A 24,531-nucleotide genomic window follows, 5' to 3' on the forward strand; every position below is an offset into this window, starting at 1 on the left:
TTTTTTAAATTAAAATTTATTTATTTTAATTAGAGGCTAATTACTTTACAATATTGTATTGGTTTTTGCCATACATCAACATGAATCTGCCACGGTTGTACATGTGTTCCCAATCCTGAACCCCCCTCCCACCTCTCTCCCCATACCATTCCTCTGGGTCATCCCAGTGTACCAGCCTCAAGCTTCCAGTATCCTGCATTGAACCTGGACTGGCGTGTTTTAGAAGGATAGGAGTTAGCTCCTCTAAATGTTTGATAGAATGCTCCGGTGAAGCCATCTGGTCCCGAGCTTTTGTTTTTTGCAGGATGTTTGATCACAGCTTCAATTTCAGTGCTTGTAATTGGTTTGTCCATAGTTTCAGTTTCTTCCTTGTTTGGTCTTGGAAGATTAAACTTTTCTAAGAAATCTGTCCATTTTTCCAGGTTATGTACTTTATTGCCTTATCATTGTTCATAATAGTCTATTATAATTCTTTGTATTTCTGCATTGTCTGTTGTAACCTCTCCTTTTTCACTTCTAAGTTTCTTGATTTGATTCTTCTCTCTTTTTCTCTTGATGAGTCTGGCTAAAGGTTCCTCAATTTTCTTTATCTTCTCAAAGAACCAGCTTTTAGTTTTATTAATCTTTAATATTGTTTCTTTCATTTATTTTTCCCATTTCTGCTCAGATCTTTATGATTTCTTTCCTTCTACTAATTTTGGGTTTTTCTTTTTTGTTTTTGTTGTTGTTCTTTTTTCCAGTTGTTTTAGGTGTAAAGTTAGCCTTTCTATTTGATGTTTTTCTTGTTTCTTTGTATTGCTATAAAATTCCCTCTTAGAACTGATTGTATTGCTATAAACTTCCCTCTTGGAACTGCTTTTGCTGAATCCCATAGGGTTTGAGTTGTGTTTTCATTGTCACTTGTTTCTAGAAATTTTTAAATTTCCCTTTTGATTTCTTCACTAACGTCTTGGTTGGTTATAACTGTGTTGTTTAATCTCCAAATATTTGTGTTTCTTACACTTTTTTTCTTGTAATTGATATATAGTCTCATCGCATTGTGGTTGGAAAAGATTGGAGAAGATGCTTCATCCAATTTCAGTTTCCTTAAATTTCCTGAGGTTTGATTTGTGACCCAAGATGTGGTCTATCCTGGAGAATGTTCCATGTGCACTTGAGAAGGTGTATTCGTCTGTATTTGGATGGATTATCCTTAAAATATCAATGAGATTCATCTCATCTAATGTATCATTTAAGACTGGTGTTCCCTTACTAATTTTCTGTTTTGATGATCTGTCCATTGGTGTGAGTGGGGTGTTAAAGTCTCCTACTATTATTGTATTATTGTCAATTTCTCCTTTTATGTCTGTTAGTGTTTGTTTTATGTGTTGAGGTGCTCCTGTATTGGGTGTATAGACATTTACAATTGTTATGTCTTCTCTTGGACTGATCCCTTGATCATTATGTAGTGTCCTTCTTTATCTCTTGTACTCTTCTTTTATTTTAAGGTCTATTTTGTCTGATATGAGGATGACTACTCCAGCTTTCTTTTGCTTCCCATTTGCATGGACTATATTTTTCCATCCTCTCACTTTCAGTCTATATGTGTCTTGAGGTCACCAGTGGGTTTCTTGTAGACAGCATATATGTGGTTTTGTTTTTGTATCCATTCAGCCAGTCTGTGTCTTTTGGTTGGAGCATTTAATCCATTTACATGGAAAGTAATTATTGATATTAAGTTCCTATTTCCATTTTCTTGATTGTTTCGGGTTGACTTTGTAGATTTTTTTTCTTCTGTTGTATTTCTTGACTATATCTATGACCAGATTGTATAGATATACCATGGTCAACCTATCTACATGAGCACAATGCAACCCTATGTCTTTCTGTCCTTTGTATTTTTTTTTTCATCTTATTTGTCTGTAGGTGAAAAAAAAAATATGGTATCATTCAGAGACCTATGAACTGTCATGGTCTTTACTACCATTGTTTTAGCAATTTCAAAAAACTCTGGATTCAGGCTTTCTGCTCAAATATGAACCATGCTTTCCTTCCATGTTATTCAGCAAGGTAGGGAGGTGAACCCTACTCTTTACTTAATAAGATTAAATTTACTTCTCTTCTGAGATAAATGCAGAAACAAACATGGTGCTGTGTATTGGTGAAAAACAAGACAAAGACTGAATGACACCACAAAGCTTTTCCCTCTTAGATCACAGGAGACTGGAACACCATTTACATGGCTGCAGATAACAAGGAGAAGATTGAGCAAAGAGGCCCACTGAGGGGATATATCCGTCACTTTGAATGTATCAACAACTGCGAACAACTCTCCATTACTTTTTATGTCAAGTAAGCCCAACCTGCCTAACCTGAGAACATGTTGGCTTCCAACATGGAGTCCAGTCTCCAATGAACAAGAAAGGCATGAGTCATGGCTGTGAGTTGTGAGATCTATTCATGGAAGGGTGAGCTCAAGTGCTGGTGAATGGATGGTGAGGAAGGAACATTGTATTAGTTTGTTTTTCAGGGCTTTCTACAGCTGCATGTACAGCAGTGGGAAACAGAGAAGGAGATGTTTATGTGGTAAACTGTGAGTATCAAGTTCTGCCAAGGCGTGCGTCTTCTCAAGTTTGTTAGTCACCCAGTTGTGTCCAACTCTTTGCAACACCGTGGAATGCACAGCACCAGGCTCCCCTGTCCTTCACTAGCGCCTGGAGCTTACTCAAACTCATGGCTATTGAGTCATTGATGCCATCTAACAATCTTATCCTCTGTCATCCCCTTCTCCTGCAGCCCTCAACCTTTCTCAGCAACAGTGCTTTTTCGAGTTATTTGGCTCTTCTCATCAGGTGGCCAAAATATCGGAGCTCATTTCAGCATCAGTCTTTCCAATCAACATTTCCTTTAGGACTGACTGGTTTGATCTCCTTTTTTCCAAGGGACTCTAGGAGTGGGTAGCCATTTCCTTCTCCAGAGGATCTTCCCCATCCAAGGATTGAACCTGGGTCTCCAGCATTGCAGGCAGATTTTTTTATACTCTGAGCCACCAGGGAAGGGCAAAATCACAGAATGTGTTCAGATTGATGGTCTTGACTCAATCCAAGACAACTACATGTCTGGAATTGCAAACTATTTCTTCTACTCATTACAAAAGCAACCTTGGAAATGACACTTAATTGTCCAGGAATTAATTCTGCACCAGAAAATCAAGATAAGGTCCAATTTGGAAGGTGCCATTGATGGCACCTGGGAAGAAGCCCTGGACACGGATTCCCCATGTTCCTCAGACATGGGGAAGTGTTTAAAGCTACTTAAGAGCACAACAATCCTTTAAAAAAGTCTCTCTCTGATTTGACATGCATGTGTGTGCACAGTCACTCAGTCTTGCCCAACTCTAATCAACCCCATGGACTGTCATCTGCCAGGCTCCTCTGTCCATGGGATTCTCCAGAAAAAATACTGGAGTGGGTTGCCATTTCCTCCTCCGGGGGAATCTTCCCAATCCAGGGGCCAAATTCACATCTCTGGTATCTCCAGTGCTGGCAGGCAGATTGTTTACAGTGGAGCCCCTTGAGAAGCCCTGCATTTAACCTTACAAGATCAAATTTGGTTTAACTGAAGAACTTCTTTAAGTATTAAATGTTCTTTATTAGCATGTTTAAGCAGTAGAAACTGATTGATTTAAATCCCATAGATAAGGATGAGATTAGTTAAAATAACAGACAAAATTCAAACTAATCTTTATGTAATTTGAAAGGAAAAGGAGCACTGGCACAAACTTCTATCTCTATAGTTTACGATACTGGAAATCATTCTCAAATACCAATACTGTAGTACTGAGTGATCTAATATTTCCATATTTGATTTCCAAGGATAAAAAGTACAATGGAGCATTCTAATTATGTCTCCTGCATTTTTTTTTAATTTGCAAAATGGCCATGCAGCCACAGGAATTAAATAAGAATCATTTCAGAGAATATATCTCCAACATTTTGCAATAGCCTTATTTCTTCCCATTTTTATAAACTGTTGTACTAATAAACAACTTTGGTTTAACTTAACTTTTATTTTAATTTGATATTCAGTCCACTCCTCAGTCATGGCCAACTCTTTGCAACCCGATGGACTGCAGCAGGCCAGGAATCCCCGTTCATCACCAACTCCTAGAGCTTACTCAAACTTATATCCATGGAGTCGATGATGCAATCCAATCATCTCATCCTCTGTCATCCCCTTCTCCTCTAGCCTTCAATCTTTCCCAGCATCAGGGTCTTTTCAAATGAGTCCATTTTTCCCATCAGGTGGACAAGGATTGGAGTTTCACCTTCAGCATCTGTCCATCCAATGAATATTCAGGACTGATCTCCTTTAGGATGCACTGGTTGGATCTCCTTGCTGTCCAAGGAATTTTCAAGAGTCCTCTCCAACACCACAGTTCAAAAGCATCAGTTCTTCAGTGCTTAGCTTTCTTTATAGCCCAGTCTCATGTGCATGCATGGCTACTGGAAAAAATTTAGCTTTGACTAGATGGACCCTTGTCGGCAAAGTAAAGGCTCTGCTTTTTCATATGTTGTCTACGTTGGGCATAACTTTTCTTCCAAGGAGTAAGCGTCTTTTAATTTCATGGCTGCAGTCACCATCTGCAGTGATTTGGAAGCCCCAAAAAATAAAGTCTGTCACTGTTTTCATTGCTTCCCCATCTATTTGCCATGAATCGATGGGACTGGATGCCATGATCTTAGTTTTCTGAATGTTCAGTTTTAAGCCAATTTCCTCACTCTCCTCTTTAGTTCTTCTTCACTTTCTGCCATAAGGATGGTGTCATCTGTATATATGAGGCTACTGACATTTCTCCAGGCAATCTTGATTCCATCTTATGCCTCATCCAGTCCAGCATTTCTCATGATGTACTCTGCATATAAGCAGGGTGACAATATACAGCCTTGACATAACTCCTTTCCCTGTTTAGAACCAGTCTGCTGTTCCATGTCCACTTCTAACTGTTGCATGTTGACCTGCCTACAGATTTCTCAGGAGGCAGCTCAGGTGGTCTGGTATTTCCGTCTTTTAAGAATATTCGATGGTTTGTTGTGATCTACACAGTGAAAGGCTTTGGCACAGTCAATAAAGCAGAAGTACATGTTTTCCTGGAACTCTCTTATTCTTTTAATGATTCAGCAGATGTTGGCATTTGATCTTTGGTTCCTCTGCATTTTCTAAATCCAGCTTGAACGTCTGGAGGTTCACAGCTCATGTACTGTTGAAGCCTGGCTGGGAGAATGTTGAGCATTACTTTGCTAGCATGTGAGATGAGTGCAATCGTGTGGTAGTTTGAGCATTCTTTGGCATTGCCTTTCTTAAGGACTGGAATGAAAACTGACCTTTTCCCATCCTGTGCCCACAGCTGAGTTTTCCAAATTTGCTGGCATATTGACTTCAGCACTTTCACAGCATCATCTTTTAGGATTTGAAATAGCTCAAGTGGAATTCAATCAGCTCCACTAGCTTTGCTTGTAGTGATGCTTCCTAAGGCCTACTTGACTTTGCATTCCAGGATGTTTGGCTGTAGGTAAGTGATCACAATCTCATGATTATCTGGGTGATGGAGATATTTTTTGATAGTTTTTCCATGCATTCTTGCTGCCTCTTCTTAATATCTTCTGCTTCTGTTAGGTTCATACCGTTTATGTCCTTTATTGTGCCCATCTTGTATGACATGTCCCCTTGTTATCTCTAATTTTCTTGAGAAATCTCTATTCTTTCTCATTCTATTGTTGTCCTCTATTTCATTGCATTGATCAGTGAGGAAGGCTTTCTCGGCTCTCCTTGCCATTCTTTGAAACTCTTCAATCAATTGGGTATATCTTTCCTTTTCTCCTATACCTTTAAGTTCTCTTTTTTTTCTCAGGTGTTTGGAAGGCCTCCCCAGACAACCAATTTTCCTTTTTGCAATTTCTTTTCTTGGGGATAATCTTGGTCCCTGCCTCCTGTACAATGGCAAGAACCTCCACCCATTATTCTTCAGGCACTCTGCCTATCAGATCTAGCCCCTTGCATCTATTTGTCACTCCCACTGTATAATCATAAGGGGTTTTATTTAGGTCATACCTGAATGGTCTTGTGGTTTCCCCAAACTTCTTCCATTTAAGTCTGAATGTGGCAATAAGGAGTTCATGACCTGAGCCATAGTCAGCTCCCAGTCTTGTTTTTGCTCACTCTAGAGAGCTTCTTCGTCTTTGGCTTCAAAGAATCTACTGCACCTAATTTCAGGATTGACCATCTGGTGATCTCCAAGAGTCTTCTCTTTTATTGTTGCAAGAGAGTTTGGCTATGATCAGTGTGTTCTCTTGGCAAAACCCTATCAGCCTTTGCCCTGCTTTATTATGTACTCCAAAGCCAATTTGCCTGTTACTCCAAGTATTTCTTGACTTCCTACTTTTGCATTCCAGTCCCCTATAATGAACAGGACATCTTTTTAGGCTGTTAGTTCTAGAAGGTCTTGTAGGTCTTCATAGAACTGTTCAACGTCAGCTTCTTCCACATTACTGGTTGGGTCATAGACTTGGATTCCCGTGATACTGAATGGTTTGCCTTGGGAATAAGCAAAGATCATTCTGTCATTTTTGAGATTGCATCCAAATACTGCATTCTGGACTCCTGTTAACTATGATGGCTACTCCATTTCTGCTAAGGGATTCTTGCCCACAGTAGTAGATGTAATGGTCATCTGACTGAAATTATGAGTTGATATGATGTACATAAATTTGTAGAACTGCTTTTTAAATCATGAGTGGGCTTAAGAATTCGGTCACAAAGTTCCTGAAAATTCAACTGTCAGTTCTTAGGAGCTGGTATGAGGTTGCTGAAGCCCACCTCCTACTATTATTGTGAGAAGTACTTTGCTATCATTCACAGACTGTACAGTCTAGAAGACTGGAAGTTTTTGCTGTCTTAGCAAGAGGAGTCTTTGGAGAAAGATTTCCTAGTTCACTACCCATCTTAACTGGTTCTAACAACACACCCATAGAAATGTCAGTGAGAAAGATCACCATCGGAAGGAAGACTAATGACAGCTTGAGAAGACTAGGACATGTCCAGTTGAAAAGGAAAGTAGTGGATCGTATTGAGGTTTGAATTTTTTTTCTGTTACAGACATGGGTGAAAATTCTTTTCAAGTGACTCGTGTATCAGAAAACATGGTACTATTATATGGTGAAAACTTTGACGGAATACAGAAGACAAAAGTGACTTATGCCCTCGGTATGTACCGAAGAGTATTCTATGAAAATAAATAGAACGTTTATTTCATGTTCATATTGTCAGTATTTTTATACAAAGGACAGAAGTGCATACAGATGTTATATTTTATTAAGCACACTGAAGCAGACGTGTTCACATGGGAGAACTGACTTCACATGCCATGAGTTAGGGCAGAGGAAAGGTTGTCTACCAAGAAACAGAACAAATCATTCACTGGTGATTCTATCATGTGGCTCTTTTAAAAATTAGATACACTTCACCTGGAGATGCAATGAAATATTCCAGGATGGTCCATGGATTTCTTCTCAAATATCCCATATTGGAGTTGCCAGATTCTGACACCAAAGTGAACCAAAGTTTGACGTTGAGTTTAGGAGACTCGCAGTTCCCGATCATGAATGCGTTCGGCTCCACCGCAAAGGCTTTGTTCTTGGTCAAAACTGTTAAAATAAATCTTGAGACCTGAACTCAATTTTCTTCAAAATGAAGTTGTAGAGAAAAAATACTCCATCATATTGAATCCTTCAGAGGCATTTGGTCAGTCGTTTCAATCACTCTGCCGTCCAGACCACCCCATGGGGTCACTGCTAAGTCCCGTTATTTTGTATGTTATTACTTGTGCATTGGGGGGTGGGTGGGGGTTGTGTCTGGTCCCTAAGAATGACAAACGTGAGTTTTTCTCTCAGTAGCATGTGTGATGAAATTCGTCTGCCTGGCGAAAAGTTCAAATCATTTCTCCCCCACTGTTTGAATATTGTCATTCCGTCACTAAGTCCTGCCTGACTCTTTGCGACCCCGTGGACTGCAGTACACAAGGCTCCTCTATCCTCCACTACCTCCCAGAGTTTGCACAAAATCATGTCCACTGAGTCCATGATGCTATCTCACCCACCACATTTGACTGGAATTCAGGAAAACCCCAGGGACGGAATTCTAGGATGTAGACAAAGTGGACAGCAAGAGTTGGAGCTGGGAGGAATTCTAAGTCTCAAGCCCCACCATGACCTTCTTGGCTGTACCATTAGAGACAGGTTGACTTGGGGCTGCTTAAGCTCACAGGGTGAGTGGTCTGTAGTTCTCTCAGTAGTTGTGTGAACTGGAATGTGGTAACATGTTAACTATGTGGACTCTATCCCATGGACCCACTTGAAGACCTGTGTGCACACTCTGGCACCTCTATAGAAAATTCACAGGTGAGCCGGGTTTAGGTGATGGGGGAGGGCAGGGGTGACCGTGAGACTTACTGGTCACTACAGGTAAGAGCCAGAGGACACTCTGTAACCTAGGAAGGATTCTAACCCACACCTCTTCTGCTCTGTTTGCTATAACATCCAGGCAAAGGAGACAGTTTGACTGAAGAAGATTTTCAGAGGTATGAGGAGCTGACCAGTGAAAAGGGGATTCCAAATGAAAATATAGATGATGCCACCAAAACAGGTAAAGCCCCGGAGGACAACCGGGATCAGACATGAAAACACATCATTGAGGATTCTTGATTCAAATTTCATCTTCACTCATTCATCTTTTATAAAAGCTGTTAGGAAATAATTATTGGAAATAGAGGCATATCAATAGTCATTTTCTCCCTTTTTCATTCTCTTTCACAGATAACTGTCCTAAATGAGAACTGAGAACATCTGTTGGGTGAGTAGAAACATGATAGCTAACAACGCTGAGGATTTATTAGCAGGTGAAGACTTTTTTTTCTGGGGTATACTGCTTTAAGAATGGGTTACAGACACAGTAGACTATCACTCTACCATAACAAAGACTGAAATAATGCCCTTTTAAAAACATGGACGGGCAACAGATGATCATATTAAGTGAAATACATCACAACGAGGAAGTCAAATATCATATGATATCCCTTACCTGTGGAACATAAAATATGATGCAAATATTTACAAAACAGAAACTCACAGACACAGGAAACAGCGTATGGTTACCGAAGAGAAATGTGGGCGGAGGGGAGGGATAAATCAAGAGTTTGGGGTTAAGACAGACATACTACCACACATAAAATAAACAACTAGAATCTGCTGTAGAGCACAGACATCTATACTCAATGTCTTGAAATAACTTATAAAGAAAAAAAATCAAAAAATGTATATATTTATGTACATGTGTGTAACTGAGGGCTTCCCTGGTGGCTCAGTATAAAGAATCCCCCTGCCAATGCAGGAGATGCAGATTCTGTCCCTTGGTCGGGAAGATCCCCTAGAGAAGGAAATGGCAACCCACTCCTCTCTTCTTGCCTGGAGAATCTCAGGGACAGGGGAGTTTGGTGGGCTACAGTCCAAAGGAGACAAAAGAGTGGGAGACAACTTAGCGACTAAACAACAAGAAGTATATAAATGAATCACTTGGCTGCATATCTGAAACTAACACAACATTGCAAATCAACCACATTTCAGGATCAGTTCAGTTCAGTGTCTCAATCATGTCTGACTTTCTCCGACCCCATGGGCTGCGGCACGCCAGGCTTCCCTGTCCATCACAAACTGCAAAACTTTGCCCAAACCCACGTCCATTGAGTTGGTGATGCCATCCAAACATCTCACCCTCTGTTCAATAAAAACTGATTTAGAAAAGAATAGGAGAACAAGACACTACACCTAGCCAGGTGAGAAAGGCTGGGGCTTCCATAAGTATTTGGGTTTAAACGTGCAAAGAATCACACTGGTGTAGACACCACAGTGAGATGCTTTGAAGACAAAGGAGGGGACCCTGTGAAGCCCTGAGCTGTGAGATATGACGATCGCTAGGGAATCCCCCTGAGAATGAAGGACCTTGTAGCCACAACACATGCATGATGATAAATAAGATTGCAGAAGATGCATGGGACACAGCTTACATCATGTATGATCCCCTACCTCTTGGACCTGTGAACATGTGACTTAGTAACTCTCAAATAAGAGTCGATACAGCATTGCTCAGTTAGTTTCACCAGGCAGTAGTTCTATGCAACCTCACATGGGCACACACACAGAGGGACTTCTGTGAAATGGGCCTTGTCAGGAAATTTCTCCACTGATTCCACTAGCCGCTGCTTCCATTTTCTCTTTCGCGCTCTGACCAATAGCATGTTAATCCTAATCAGCTCAACAATGTTTTACATTTTTTCACGTTTAAAGAAGAAAAGGAAGCAAGAATATGAGATGGATCTTCATCAATAATGTGTCTAATGCGTCACAATCACCCATATAAAGATAAAAGACCTTTTCCTTGAAATCATCATGTCTTCTTTCTCAAGACTTTATGATCTTGGACCCATGGCTTTCTTGCCATGAATCTCCTCTGGTCTTGTTGATGTTACTGAATTTCTAAACTTATCAATAAACTGATTAACGCACAAATGTGTCAGTGAAGAAAGGGGCCACGTTTGCAAATGCACAAGACATGTAAATGCAAGTATGCAGGAAATTGAGTAAAGAATCTGACAGGAGTGTAACTCTGTTTAGGACACATGGTGTGATTCGTGGAAGTATCTTGGTGAGAAGAGAAAATAAATCACAGATGGTAGTTTTATATTTTAAAAAATATTGCCCAGGGCTTCCCTGGGCGCTCAAGTTGTAAAGAATCCACCTGCAATGAGAGAGACCTGGGTGCTAACCCTGAGTCAGGAAGATCCCCTGGAGAAGGGAATGGCAACCCACTCCCGTATTCTTGCCTGGAGAATCCAATGGACTGAGGAGCCTGGTGGGCTATAATCCATGGGGGTCACAATGAGTCGGACACTACTCAGTCACTAACTTTGACGTGAAGTTCCCACCAGATGTCAGTGAGAGATGGGACTGGTTAGTCAGACAAGTTCAAAAAACCATTCTGTGTTTGGGGCTCCAGTCCATGGGGTTGCAAAGACTGAGGACACACATACACACATGTCAAGACAAAATGACCAGTGCTGGAGTTTAGAGAAAGCTTCAACAGATATACTCTCTCCACATCTCATCTACTTATAGTTCTTTCCTGAAAATGAGAGATATCATTTCCCTTAGACTATAATGAAAGTGAAAGTCACTCAGTTGTGTCCAACTCTTTGCAACCCCATGGAACCCTATACAGTCCATAGCATTCTCCAGGCCAGAATACTGGAGTGGGTAGCCTTTCCCTTTTCTAGGCGACCTTTCCAACCAAGGGATCAAACCCAGGAATTCCACATTGTGGGCGGATCCTTTATTGTCTGAGCCTCCAGGGAAGCCCAAGAATACTGCAATGGGTAGCCTATCCCTTCTCCAGCAGATCTTTCCCACCCAGGAATTGAACCAGGGTCTCCTGTATTGCAGGCAGATTCTTTTCCAACTGAGCTATCAGGGAAGCCCCTATAGACTATAATGACTAGCCATTAAAGATGAGCAAGTAGCTGGAATCTGAGAAGTTTAAGTTGTAGGAAGACAACGCAGATGCAAGATGAAGAACTTGTGTCTATAATGCACAAACCCCCAATACACACATGAAGCCAGGACCTATTTTAGGTAGACAGAATTCCCACGTACCTACTAGCAATGAACAATACACTTAGCATGCAGGAGATCCTCATTTTCTTAACAAAAATTCACCGATGGGAAGGTCTATTGAGTGGTTTCAGGGGACAAAACTCCAAAGCTTGTTATAGGACTTCTGGAAAGACTGAAAGAGGAACTCGGAAAATTCTCTCTTCCAACAACCAAGAAACTATGAAGCTCACAAAATTATGACGTTATCAAAGACAACTATTTTAGAGTTCTGGATAAGTGTATATAAGTGTATACTTCAGTCGCTCAGTCGTGTCCGACACTTTGCGACCCCATGAATCGCAGCACGCCAGGCCTCCCTGTCCATCTCCCTGTCCAACTCCCGGAGTTCACCCAGACTCACGTCCATCGAGTCAGTGATGCCATCCAGCCATCTCATCCTCTGCCGTCCCCTTCTCCTCCTGACCCCAATCCCTCCTAGCCTCAGAGTCTTTTCCAATGAGTGAACTCTTGGCATGAGGTGGCCAAAGTACTGGAGTTTCAGCTTTAGCATCATTCCTTCCAAAGAAATCCCAGGGCTGATCTCCTTCAGAATGGACTGGTTGGATCTCCAAGGTATATAGAAAAAGGGCTTCAAGGTGGCTCAGCTGGTAAAGAATCCACCTCAAATGCAGGAGTCATGGTTTTGATCCCTGGGTTGGCAAGATCCCCTAGAGAAGGGAATGGCAACCTGCTCCAGTGTTTCTGCCCAGAGCATCCCATGGACAGAGGAGCCAGGTGGGCTACCGTCTACGTGGTCACAGGAGTAGACACATGGTCACAAGAGTAGACACGTGGACATGACTTAGCGACTAAACAACAGCAGTCTTCAGTTCCAGGGTCCGTTTCTTCCCATTTTCTTGAGGCTAGTTTTTGGAACTGTGACTGCGTTCTTTGACTACAGTCCAGTCATCATGTAGCTAACTTCTCCACCTAGTGGAGGTTTCAGTACATATAAGACAGCTCACAGGACATGGCTCAGAATATTGTCTATAGTGCTTCAGGAAGAACTAAAGGGCCTTGATGCTATTTACTGACTAAACTATTACTGTTTAGACTGGTTGGACTGTTTTCCTTTGTCTGCATATTCTAACTTCTCTGATTAAACTGATTCTTCGGCCAACATTTTTCCACAGACCAAAGGCAGGTGGAGGACGTGAGGGACAAGGACCACAGGGTCCCGCTCTGTTTCAGTAAGATACCTGGGAAATGAGTTTTGTCCACAAAGAGATGCCATGCATTGTGATTAGAATACATGCAGTTCTGTGTATATTAAGATTTCCAAAGGTCATGATCAAGGGGACTATAAGGTGTTTGTAGAGAAATCTTAATCATAAAATCAAAGGAAAAAATAATTCACGTACATCAGTCTTCCTTTGAAAATCCAAAATGACGATTTCGGCCTTTTCCTTTGTTACACTGTTCATTTCATTTATATTTAATGCAGGTCATTGCATGGCTAGGTTTAAGTCTGGCATTTCTCAGGTCTCTAGCTGCCTGTTGGTTCTCCTCTTGTGTCCCATGGATTTCATTTCCCTGCAGACGTCTACCTCAGGTCTATCAGATGATTCTGTATCAATTATGAAGTGAAGTCGCTCAGTCATGTACGATTCTTTGCGACCCCATGGACTGTAGCCTACCAGGCTCCTCCCTCCATCGGATTCTCTCTCCATGGGATTCTCCAGGCAAGAGTACTGGAGTGGGTTGCCATTTCCTTCTCCAGGGGATCTTCCCGACCCAGGAATCGAACTTGGGTCTCCCACATTCCAGGCAAATGCTTTAACCTCTGAGCCACCGGGAAGCCTGTTATATCAATTATATGTCTTATATATATACTCTATATATAATGCATTATATTATAAGTTATATTTATAATAAATTATATAAAATAAATTATATACATTTTAAATTACATACATATTACATATTAACTAATTATATTTAATTATATTAAAGCATCAAATACATTTCATGATTTGTAATTTCCTGTACAATCAGTTGGGAAGTCCCAACTCTTTTTTTTTTTTTTTTGCATCTTTTAAAAATTTATTTATTTTAATTGGGGGCTAATTACTTTACAATATTGTTTGGTTTTGCCGTACATCAACATGAATCCACCATGGGTATACACATGTTCCCCATCCTGAACCCTCCTCCCTCCTCCCTCCCCATACCATCCCTCTGGGTCATCCCAGTGCACCAGCCCCAAGCATCCAGTATGGTGCATTGAACCTGGACTGGTGACTCGTTCCATATATGATATTATACGTATTTCAATGCCATTCTCCCAAATCATCCCACCCTCTCTCTCTCCCACAGAGTCCAAAAGACTGTTCTATACATCAGTGTCTCTTTTGCTGTCTCATATACAGGGTTATTGTTACCATCTTTCTAAATTCCGTATATATGCATTAGTATACTGTATTGGTGTTTTTCTTTCTGGCTTAGTTCACTCTGTATCATAGGCTCCAGTTTCATCCACCTCATTAGAACTGATTCAAATGCATTCTTCTTAATGGCTGAGTAATACTCCATTGTGTATATGTACCACAGCTTTCTTATCCATTCATCTGTTGATGGACATCTAGGTTGCTTCCATGTCCTGGCTATTATAAACAGTGCTGCGATGAACACTGGGGTACACGTGTCTCTTTCAATTCTGGTTTCCTCAGTGTGTATGCCCAGCAGTGGGATTGCTGGGTCCTAAGGCAGTTCTATTTCCAGTTTTGCAAGGAATCTCCACACTGTTCTCCATAGTGGCTGTACTAGTTTGCATTCCCACCAACAGTGTAAGAGGGTTCCCTTTTCTCCACACCCTCTCTAGCATTTATTGCTTGTAGACTTTTGGATCACAGACATTCTGACTGGCATGAAATGGTACCTCATTGGGGTTTTGATTTGCATTTCTCTGATAATGAGTGATGTAGAGCATCTTTTCATGTGTTTGTTAGCCATCTGTATGTCTTCTTTGGAGAAATGTCTATTTAGTTCTTTGGCCCATTTTTTGATTGGGTCATTTATTTTTCTGGAATGGAGCTGCAGGAGTTGCTTGTATATTTTTGAGATTAGTTGTTTGTCAGTTGCTTCATTTGCTATTATTTTCTCCCATTCTGAAGGCTGTCTTTTCACCTTGCTTATACTTTCCTTTGTTGTGCAGAAGCTTTTAATTTTAATTAGGTCCCATTGGTTTCTTTTTTGCTTTTATTTCCAGTATTCTGGGAGGTGGGTCATAGAGGATCCTGCTGTGATTAACGTCGGAGGGTGTTTTTCCTATGTTCTCCTGTAGCAGTTTTATAGTTTCCAGTCTTACGTTTAGATCTTCAATCCATTTTGAGTTTATTTTTGTGTATGGTGTTAGAAAGTGTTCTAGTTTCATTTTTTTACAAGTGGTTGACCAGTTTTCCAAGCACCACTTTTAAAGAGATTGTCTTTTCTCCATTGTATATTCTTGCCTCCTTTATCAAATATAAGGTGCCCATAGGTGCATGGATTTATCTCTGGGCTTTCTATTTTGTTCCATTGATCTATATTTCTGTCTTTGTGCCAGTACCATACTGTCTTGATGATTGTGGCTTTGTAGAAGAGCTTGAAGTCAGGCAGGATGATTCCTCCAGTTCTATTCTTCTTTCTCGAGATTGCTTTGGCTATTCGAGGTTTTTTGTATTTCCATACAAATTGGGAAACTATTTGTTCTAGGTCTGTGAAAAATCCAGTTGGTAGCTTGATAGGGATTGCATTGAATCTATAGATTGCTTTGGGTAGTATACTCATTTTTACTATATTGATTCTTTCGATCCATGAACATGGTATATTTCTCCATCTATTGGTGTCCTCTTTGATTTCTTTCACCAGTGTTTTATAGTTTTCTATACATAGGTCTTTAGTTTCTTTAGGTAGATATATTCCTAAGTATTTTATTCTTTTTGTTGCAATGGTAAAAGGAATTGTTTCCTTAATTTCTCTATTTCCTCATTATTAGTGTATAGGAATGCAAGGGATTTCTGTGTGTTGGTTTTATGTCCTGAAACTTTACTATATTCATTGATTAGCTCTAGTAATTTTCTGCTGGAGTCTTTAGGGTTTTCTATGAAGAGAATCATCTCATCTGCAAACAGTGAGCGTGGTACTTCTTTTCCAATTTGGATTCCTTTTATTTCTTTTTCTGCTCTGATTGGTGTGGCCAAAACTTGCAAAACTATGTTCAATAGTAGGGTTTAATAAACTCTTAATTTAATACGACTATAATTCCTAGAGTTACAATGATGAAAATAGCATGTCTGTCTCTGTGTGTGTTGGGGGGGGGTTGTGTATACCTTTGTGTGTCTCTGTGTGTTTCTATGTCTGTGTGTGTGTCTCTATGTGTGTGCTTATGTGTTTGTGTGGGTCTGCATGTCTGTGTGTGTGCGTGTGTGCATGTGTGTGTTTGTGTGTGTGTGTCTGCATGTCTGTGTGTGTGCGTGTGTGCATGTGTGCGTTTGTGTGTGGGTCTGCATGTCTGTGTGTGTGCGTGTGTCTGTGTGTGTGTGTGTGTCTGTGTTTGCATGTATCTGTGTGCCCCATTTTTCTTGCTCTTGGACTGAAAACCATGGGGGCAACTCTGTAGTTAATGGGAACAGGTCACTGTGAGATTCGCACAGACACCACACGTGCTACACTTTACAGACATTTCTCTAATAATCTAACGAGTGAAGGGGTGCTTCCCTCGAGCACAGAAGGAGCCAGAGTTTCCATAAGTGACACATAAGGCCAGCAGAAAGTGGGGGTGTGGCCGGGAGATGGGAGTTGCATGAATCGCTGAGTCAGGGAGACAGCCGCTGCCATTTAATTCTTGAGAAAACATTACCAGGCAGTAAACACCTCATGACTGTTCCCAACTCATGAGATCCTTTGGAGACTGTGCGTCTGGAAAGGGGAGACATTTCTTCCACTAATAGTGTGCAAAGAAACAAAAATTTTTTAAACTACGTCATGTACATTAGTTAGATGGACCAAAGTTTTTTGAATTCTCAAATGTATTTAAGGATTCACTCGTGGGATGGTGGGCCCACATTTCCTGACTCTGTAATTCTTCTTCACAAAGAATGAGAACATAACTTGTAGGAGGACAAATTTTTATACTGCACGTGTGTGCTATAGCAGATGAATTTAATAACTAGGCCATTTCATTAATATGCCATAAATATAAATGTAACTATTGTTTGCTTATTTATTTATAAATAAATCAGTTCAGTTCAGTCCAGCCAGTCAGTAGTGTCGGACTCTGTGACCATATGGACTGCAGCATGCCAGGCTTTCCTGTCCATCACCAACTCCCAGAGCTTGCTCACCCTCAAGTCCATTGAATAAGTGATGCCATCCAACCATCTCATCCTCTGCCATCCCCTTCTCCCGTCTTCAATCTTTCCCGACATCAGGGTCTTTTACAACGAGTCAGGTCTTCGAATCAGGTGGTCAAAGGAATGGAGTTTCAGCTTCAGCATCAGTCCTTCCAGTGAATATTCAAGATATATCTCCTTTGGGATGGACTGGTTGGATCTCCTTGCTGTCCAAGGAACTCTCAAGAGTCTTCTCCAACAGCACAGTTCAAAAGCATCAATTCTTCAGTGCTCAGCTTTCTTTATGGTCCGACTCTCACATCCATACTTGATTTCTGGAAAAACCATAGCCTTGACTAGATGGACCTCTGTTGGCAAAGTAATGTCTCTGCTTTTTAATATGCAGTTTAGGTTTGTCATAGCTTCCCTTCCAAGGATTAGTTTCCATAAAACTTGCAATATAGTTATCAATAATATATCATTATAAATTGGTACAGGGTTGTTTGTGTGCTATCAATGTTTCAGGTGATAGCAAATGTATAACAGTGGATATGTATTTACTGTTTAATGCTGTATGAGTTTCATATAATAAAATATACTCAAATACAGAAATGTGTACATGGTTTACACAATTTATAAATAAGTATTGGAAGTCCCTGGTGTCCTCATGGTAAAGAATCCACCTGCTAGGGCAGGGGACACGTGCTTGATCCATGTTCCATGAAGATTGCACGTGCCACGCAGGCAGCAAAGCCCTGGCACCACAACTATTGAGCCCATGTGCTGCAACTACTGAAGCCCGTGCTCAGGAGCCCATCCTCCAAAATAAGAGAAGCCGTGTCAATGAAAAGTCTGTCCACAACTAGAGCAACCCCCACTTGCTGCAAGTACAGAAAGCCTGCATGCTCAACAAAGAGCCAGCACAGCCAAACATAAATAAATACATAAAATGCTTATATACGTCTAATTCATGTGTTACTTGGCTGATCGTATCAATATAATAAATGTGGCTGTAGATAACACTACATAAATGGATTATGGCTTATAGCACATCCTTATACTGCATAGAGATATGGAGCTATTTCCTCGGAGTCTTCTAAAGGAAGCGGAAAGTTGCTGACAATCCATTTTTGGTCAGTACAGGAGCAGGTAAGCTCCCAGATAATGGGATCCTGGGACAACCAGGGTTCTAGACCATTATAGGGATGAGCCAGAAGCAGCGAGAGGAGCAACAAGGGAACTGTAATGAATATCTCGTATCAATCTATAATGGACCAGAATCGGAAAAGCACTGCTAAGTCGCTTCAGTTGTGTCTGACTCTGGGCGACCCCATAGACAGCAGCCCACCAGGCTCCCTGTCCCTGGGATTCTCCAGGCAAGAACACTGGAGTGCGTTGCCATTTCCTTCTCCAATGCATGAACGTGAAAAGGGACTGTGAAGTCGTTCAGTTGTGTCCAACTCTTCGTGACCTCACGGACTGCAGCCCACTGGCTCCTCAGTCCATGGGATTTTGCAGGCAAGAGTACTGAAGTGGGTTGCCATTCCCTTCTCTGTGAAAAACCCTAGATATGAATATATGTATAACTGAATCACTGCTGCACAGCAGAAACTAACAACACCATAAATCAAGGATATTTCACTGTTCTAAAAACAGGTAAGGAAGGCAGGAAGGAATCAAATCACAGTAAACTCCAATGCAAAGAAAAGAACTGCAGGGCTCGACTCCCAGAAGGGTGCGTCTCCACCCACTTCCATTCCCAGGATCCCACCAGTCATGTGGTGACCTGTCCTCAGTTGGGCACACAGTAACCTGAGGTCAGCCTGCCAGGGTAGGGGTGCAGAAAAGGAGCCCAGAAGCAGTGACTTCCTTCTGCTACTTTACATCTCAGATGAAACACCACTCCCCTACTGCGTCAGAAGCGAATATTCTCAAGACACAAGTCCACGGTCACCCGGGAGCTTAGCAACGTGGATCACACCATGCCCAAGACGCCCTTCGTTCAGAATCCTTATAAACATGCTTCACCGTGTCACCTCCTGCTTCAACATTTTTAGCAATCTCCAGGGAGTAAAGAACTAAATCTTACATGAGTCTTAACTTGAAATTCAACAATACTGACACAGGGACTGTCTTGGTGATCCAGCGGTTAAGACTCCACCTTCCAAAACGCAGAATGTTGGGTTCCACCCTGGTCGGACAACAAACATCATGCATGCCCTGGAGCAACTAAGAGTTGACACAGCCAAAAAAAAAAAAATACTGATGCCAACCTAACTTTCAGGCCAAACACCCACACTTCTATTAAAGACATGCTGTTTGTCTGTCTGTATTTAATCCAAATAGTTTCTTCATTTTTTTTTTCTTTTTCGATCTTGGTAATGTATTCACCTTTGTATTTTTAATTTACCTACCATATTATATTTTATAATTTTCTACATTGTTTCATAAATAGACTACACACGCCTTGATACGAGTTATGGTACTAAATAATTATTTAGTTTTTCTAATTACTTAATTTTGAAAGTGAAAGTGAAGTTGCTCAGTCGTGTCGGACTCTTTGCGACCCCGTGGAGGGTAACCTACCAGGCTCCGCGGTCCATGGGAATTTCCAGGCAAGAATACTGGAGTGGGCTGCCATTTCTTTCTCCAGGGGATCTTCCCAACCCAGGGATCGAACTCGGGTCTCCTGCATTGCAGACAGACGCTTTACCGTCTGAGCCACTAGGGAAGACCAAGTGTTGTTTGTTTATTTTTAATTTATTTATTTTAATCAGAGGCTAATTACCTTACAATATTGTGGTGGTTTTTGCCAATATTGACATGAATCAGCTGTGTACACATGAATCCATGTGTACATGGATTCCCGCCCCCCCCCACCCCCACATCTTGAACCCCCACCTCCCAGCTCTCTCCCCATCTCATCCCTCTGAGTTGTCCCAGAGCACCAGCTTTGGGTGCCCTGCTTCATGCACTGAATTTGCACTAGTCATCTATTTTACATATGGTGTAAAGAATTCTTTACTTAACGAATTTCTCAGACTACATATTGCAAAGCACCTACATGATTTTGTACAGGGAAAACAAGAACACTTTAGGTCTCTAATTGGCACAGAAGAATCTGTCCTTTCAGTCACTATCAACTACACTGCTGTGAACACCTGATTAATTACTGGGGACACCAGTCCTCCATGTCCTTCTCTGAACCTGTGCCTTATCTGAACCCCATTGTCATTCTCTCAACGTCCCTGGTCTAAAAGGGGGAAATCCTTAAATACATGTTGAAACTTGGCAAAAGGAACTGTTTCAAGGTCTGCTCCACATTGAGTACAAACTACTTTAGGAAAAAAAAAAAAAAAGGATTTCATTTAAGGGTCTATGTGGGTTCCTATACCCCAATGTATTTTGCTGGTAAGGTCTATGGGAACATGTGTACCTTGCCATCTCTGTATCTCTAAGGTCTCGGTTATTAGCACCTGATGAAAAAGAAATCAAGAACTGAGTTTGATTTCATTCATAGGAGGCAGAAAGTCACAGGAGAAATGCAGCCAGAAACTACTGACAACAAAGCTATCCCAACTGAGTAGATTTTACTGGGTGGACAGACCCAAATTCATGTTTTAATGATACAACCTTCTTTCATTTTGCACATAAGGCTAACGGGAAGAGACATTACTCAAAGTTTTTGCAGTATAAACAGACTTCATACTAAATGAAAGCAAGGTTCATACAGTTGCTATTAAATATAATCATGAGATACAATAAAGAGTGACCAGGGAAACCAGGCCACTAAAATAAGTGTGAAGAATTTTAAGTGAAATGTTTGCAGTTTAAATAATGACTTAGTCACAGGCAGGAAATAGGAGCCATTGCAAAATTATTATCTTTAGAAATTATTTTCAAGGATCTTCTCCAGCAAACAATATGTAAAATCCTGGAGAAGAGGAATCTATGGCAAGTTTAATCTCAATCTATGGATTGAGTTTAATCAGTGTGGATCAATGAACTCTTAAACTTTGCAGGAAGTTAAGGAGCAGGACTCATTAGAAAGGACCCTGATTCTGGGAAAGGTTGAAGGCAGGAGAAGGGGATGACAGAGGAGGCAATGGTAGGATGGAATCACTGACTCAATGGACATGAGTTTGAGTAAGCTCCGGGAGTTGCTGATCGACAGGGAAGCCTGAACTCCCTGCAGTCCATGGGGTCGCAAAGTGTTGGACACGAATTAGCGATTGAACAACAAGAAGTAGGGAGGTATACTCAAGGGGTAAATGCCATTGTGATTTTAATAAGAAATGAGTAAATAAACATATCTACCTCGTCACACACTTACCCTGTCTGTGGGTTACATGAGTGAGATAAGAACACTTAAAAGCTATGCTCTAAGTGAGTGACAAGTATACATGGAATACTAATTATAGTCACCATGCTGTTCATTACATCGTTCAATAAATCACAGGAGTTCTTCAGGTAATTATAACTAAACAAAAACACCTTGTAGCTCACTTGGGAAAGAATCTGCCTGCAATGCAGGAGACTTGGGTTCAAATCCTGGGTCAGGAAGATCCCACGGAGAAGGGAATGGAAACCCCACTCCAGTATTCTTGTCTGGGAAATCCCAGGGACAGAGGAGCCTGGTGGGTTACAGTCCATAGTGTCTCAATAGTCGGACACTACCTAGTGGCTAAACAACAACAACTTAGTTAAGTCAATAAAGCTTTATGTTTGAGACTGAGTATCTGATTATGTTGAGGGCTCTGCAAATCTCAAGCATTTATTCAATGATTATTTGGTTTTGGTTCAAAATTTAGCAAACATATTGTCCTGCTGGTTTAGATAGCTCTGTGGGAAAATCAGGAGAAAAACATGATACTGTAATCTAGTATAAATGGAAGAGCAATCCTATACTCAGAAGTTTGTGAACCATGAACACTTTATACTTTTGACACAAACGTGCTGAAGGTTAGAAATATGAGCTTCATGTTCTAATTGTCTTTAATTAAATGCTGTCTCAAACACAAATAAAGAATGGTGGCGGGGTGGGGGGGGGGGTGCAAAACAAAACGAAAACTGTGCCAGGAAAAGAGGAATATATACCCAATTGAATTTTGCATTAAAGTACAAAAGAAATTCAGTGGAAAATAAGAAATTTATGGAGTAAAGTTGCTAGAAAAGTGGGATATCCACACACCCAAAACAAATAATTCAATGCATTCACTGCTTCATGTTCTAGAAATAACAGAGAGATTCATAGACCTACATGTAAGACCTAAAACAAGAAAGGTCTTCCCTTGTGGCTCAGCTGGTAAAGAATCCGGCTTCAATGCCAAAGACCTGGATTTAATCCTTGGGTTGGGAAGATCCCCTGGAGAAGGGAAAGGCTATCCACTCCAGTATTCTGGGCTGGAGAATTCCAAGGACCATATAGTCCGTGGGGTTGCAAAGAGTCGGACACGACTGAGCGACTTTCACTTTCAAAGCAAGGAAGACTCAAGAGGTAAAACATGGGAGGAAGCTCTGTGACCAAAGACCAAGAGGTTACTGATTAGAAAACATACCAAGGCAGATTCATTCACAGGGACACTACCTTAGTAAGCAGGCCTAGATCAACATGAAAATATTTACAAAATTGAGGAACACTCTTAAGAAAGTACAAAAGAAGCCCGGGGCTGAGGAAAAATATTTGCCCTTCCATCTAGAAAACGACTTATTCCCAGACTGCATAAACAACCTCCAACCTTCACAATAAGGAAACAAATAATTCACTTCATAATGAAAGGATGATTCAAAGAGACACTTAGCAAAGAAAATAGACAACTTCACTTTCACTTTTCACTTTCATGCATTGGAGAAGGAAATGGCAACCCACTCCAGTGTTCTTGCCTGGAGAATCCCAGGGACGGGGGAGCCTGGTGGGCTGCCGTCTGTGGAGTTGCACAGAGTCGGACATGACTGAAGCAACTTAGCAGCAGCAGTGTGGAGAGCAAAGGGGGTTGGGGTAAGGTAACAGGAGGGGAGTAAGAGGTATTAGCTATTCAGTATAAAATCAACAGTGTTCAAAACTATATTGTACAACACAGAGAATAAAGCCAATATTCTTATAATGATAAATGGAGTACATAAAAAATTATGAATCATTACATGATATGTCATATATTCAACAGTGGAAACAGTGTCAGACTTTATTTTTGGGGCTCCAAAATCACTGCAGATGGTGACTGCAGCCATGAAATTAAAAGACGCTTACTCCTTGGAAGGAAAGTTATGACCAACCTAGATAGCATATTCAAAAGCAGAGACATTACTTTGCCAACAAAGGTTCGTCTAGTCAAGGCTATGGTTTTTCCCGTGGTCATGTATGGATGTGAGAGTTGGACTGTGAAGAAAGCTGAGCACCGAAGAATTGATGCTTTTGAACCGTGGTGTTGGAGAAGACTCTTGAGAGTCCCTTGGGCTGCAAGGAGATCCAACCAGTCCATTCTGAAGGAGATCAGCCCTGGGATTCCTTTGGAAGAAATGATGCTAAAGCTGAAACTCCAGTACTTTGGCCACCTCATGCGAAGAGTTGACTCATTGGAAAAGACTCTGATGCTGGGAGGGATGGGGGGCAGGAGGAGAAGGGGATGACAGAGGATGAGATAGCTGGATGGCATCACTGACTCAATGGAGGTGAGTCTGAGTGAACTCCGGGAGTTGGTAATGGACAGGGAGAACTGGTGTGCTGCGATTCATGGAGTTGCAGAGTCGGACACGACTGAGTGACTGAACTGAACTGAACTGAACATGATATGTCTATATCATACCGTACCACTAAAAATGCAAAAGACCTTCAGGCTGGGAAAGATTGAAGGCAGGAGGAAAAGTGGATGACAGAGAATGAGATGGTTGGATGGCATCACCAACTCGATGGACATGAGTTTGAGCAAGCTTTGGGAGTTGGTGATAGACAGCAAAGACTGGCATGCTGCAGTCCATGAGATTGCAAAGAATCGGACACAATTGAGTGACCCTAACTGTACATCAACTGATACTTCAATTTCAAATAAAATATAAAGACTCCTCTGAGAAATGGCCTCATAACCGGTTCCTGGGACAGACGCCACATATGAGTCTCCTTACACCAGACAGGGGCTTCCCTCATGGCTCAGTCGGTAGAGAATTCGCCTGCAATACAAGAGACTGCCTGCATGCAGGTGACGTGGATTCAGTCCCTGGTCGGGAGGATCCCTTGGAGAGATAAATGGCAACTCAATCCAATAGCCTTGCATGGGAAATCCCATGGACAAGAGGAGCCTGGCGGGCTACAGTCCATGAGGACCAAAGTCGTACACAATTGAGTGACTAAGCCACACCAGAATGTACCATCTTTATTTCTGAAAAATAACCTTAAGCTGACTGCTTCAATGCTAAAGGAATAACACAGAATTTGGGGTTGTGTGTCTAGGACTGTTTGACCCATTTTGGAATCTGAGGATACAAAG

Source organism: Bubalus bubalis, chromosome X (assembly GCF_019923935.1).
Source record: "Bubalus bubalis isolate 160015118507 breed Murrah chromosome X, NDDB_SH_1, whole genome shotgun sequence".
Lineage (NCBI taxonomy): Eukaryota > Metazoa > Chordata > Mammalia > Artiodactyla > Bovidae > Bubalus > Bubalus bubalis.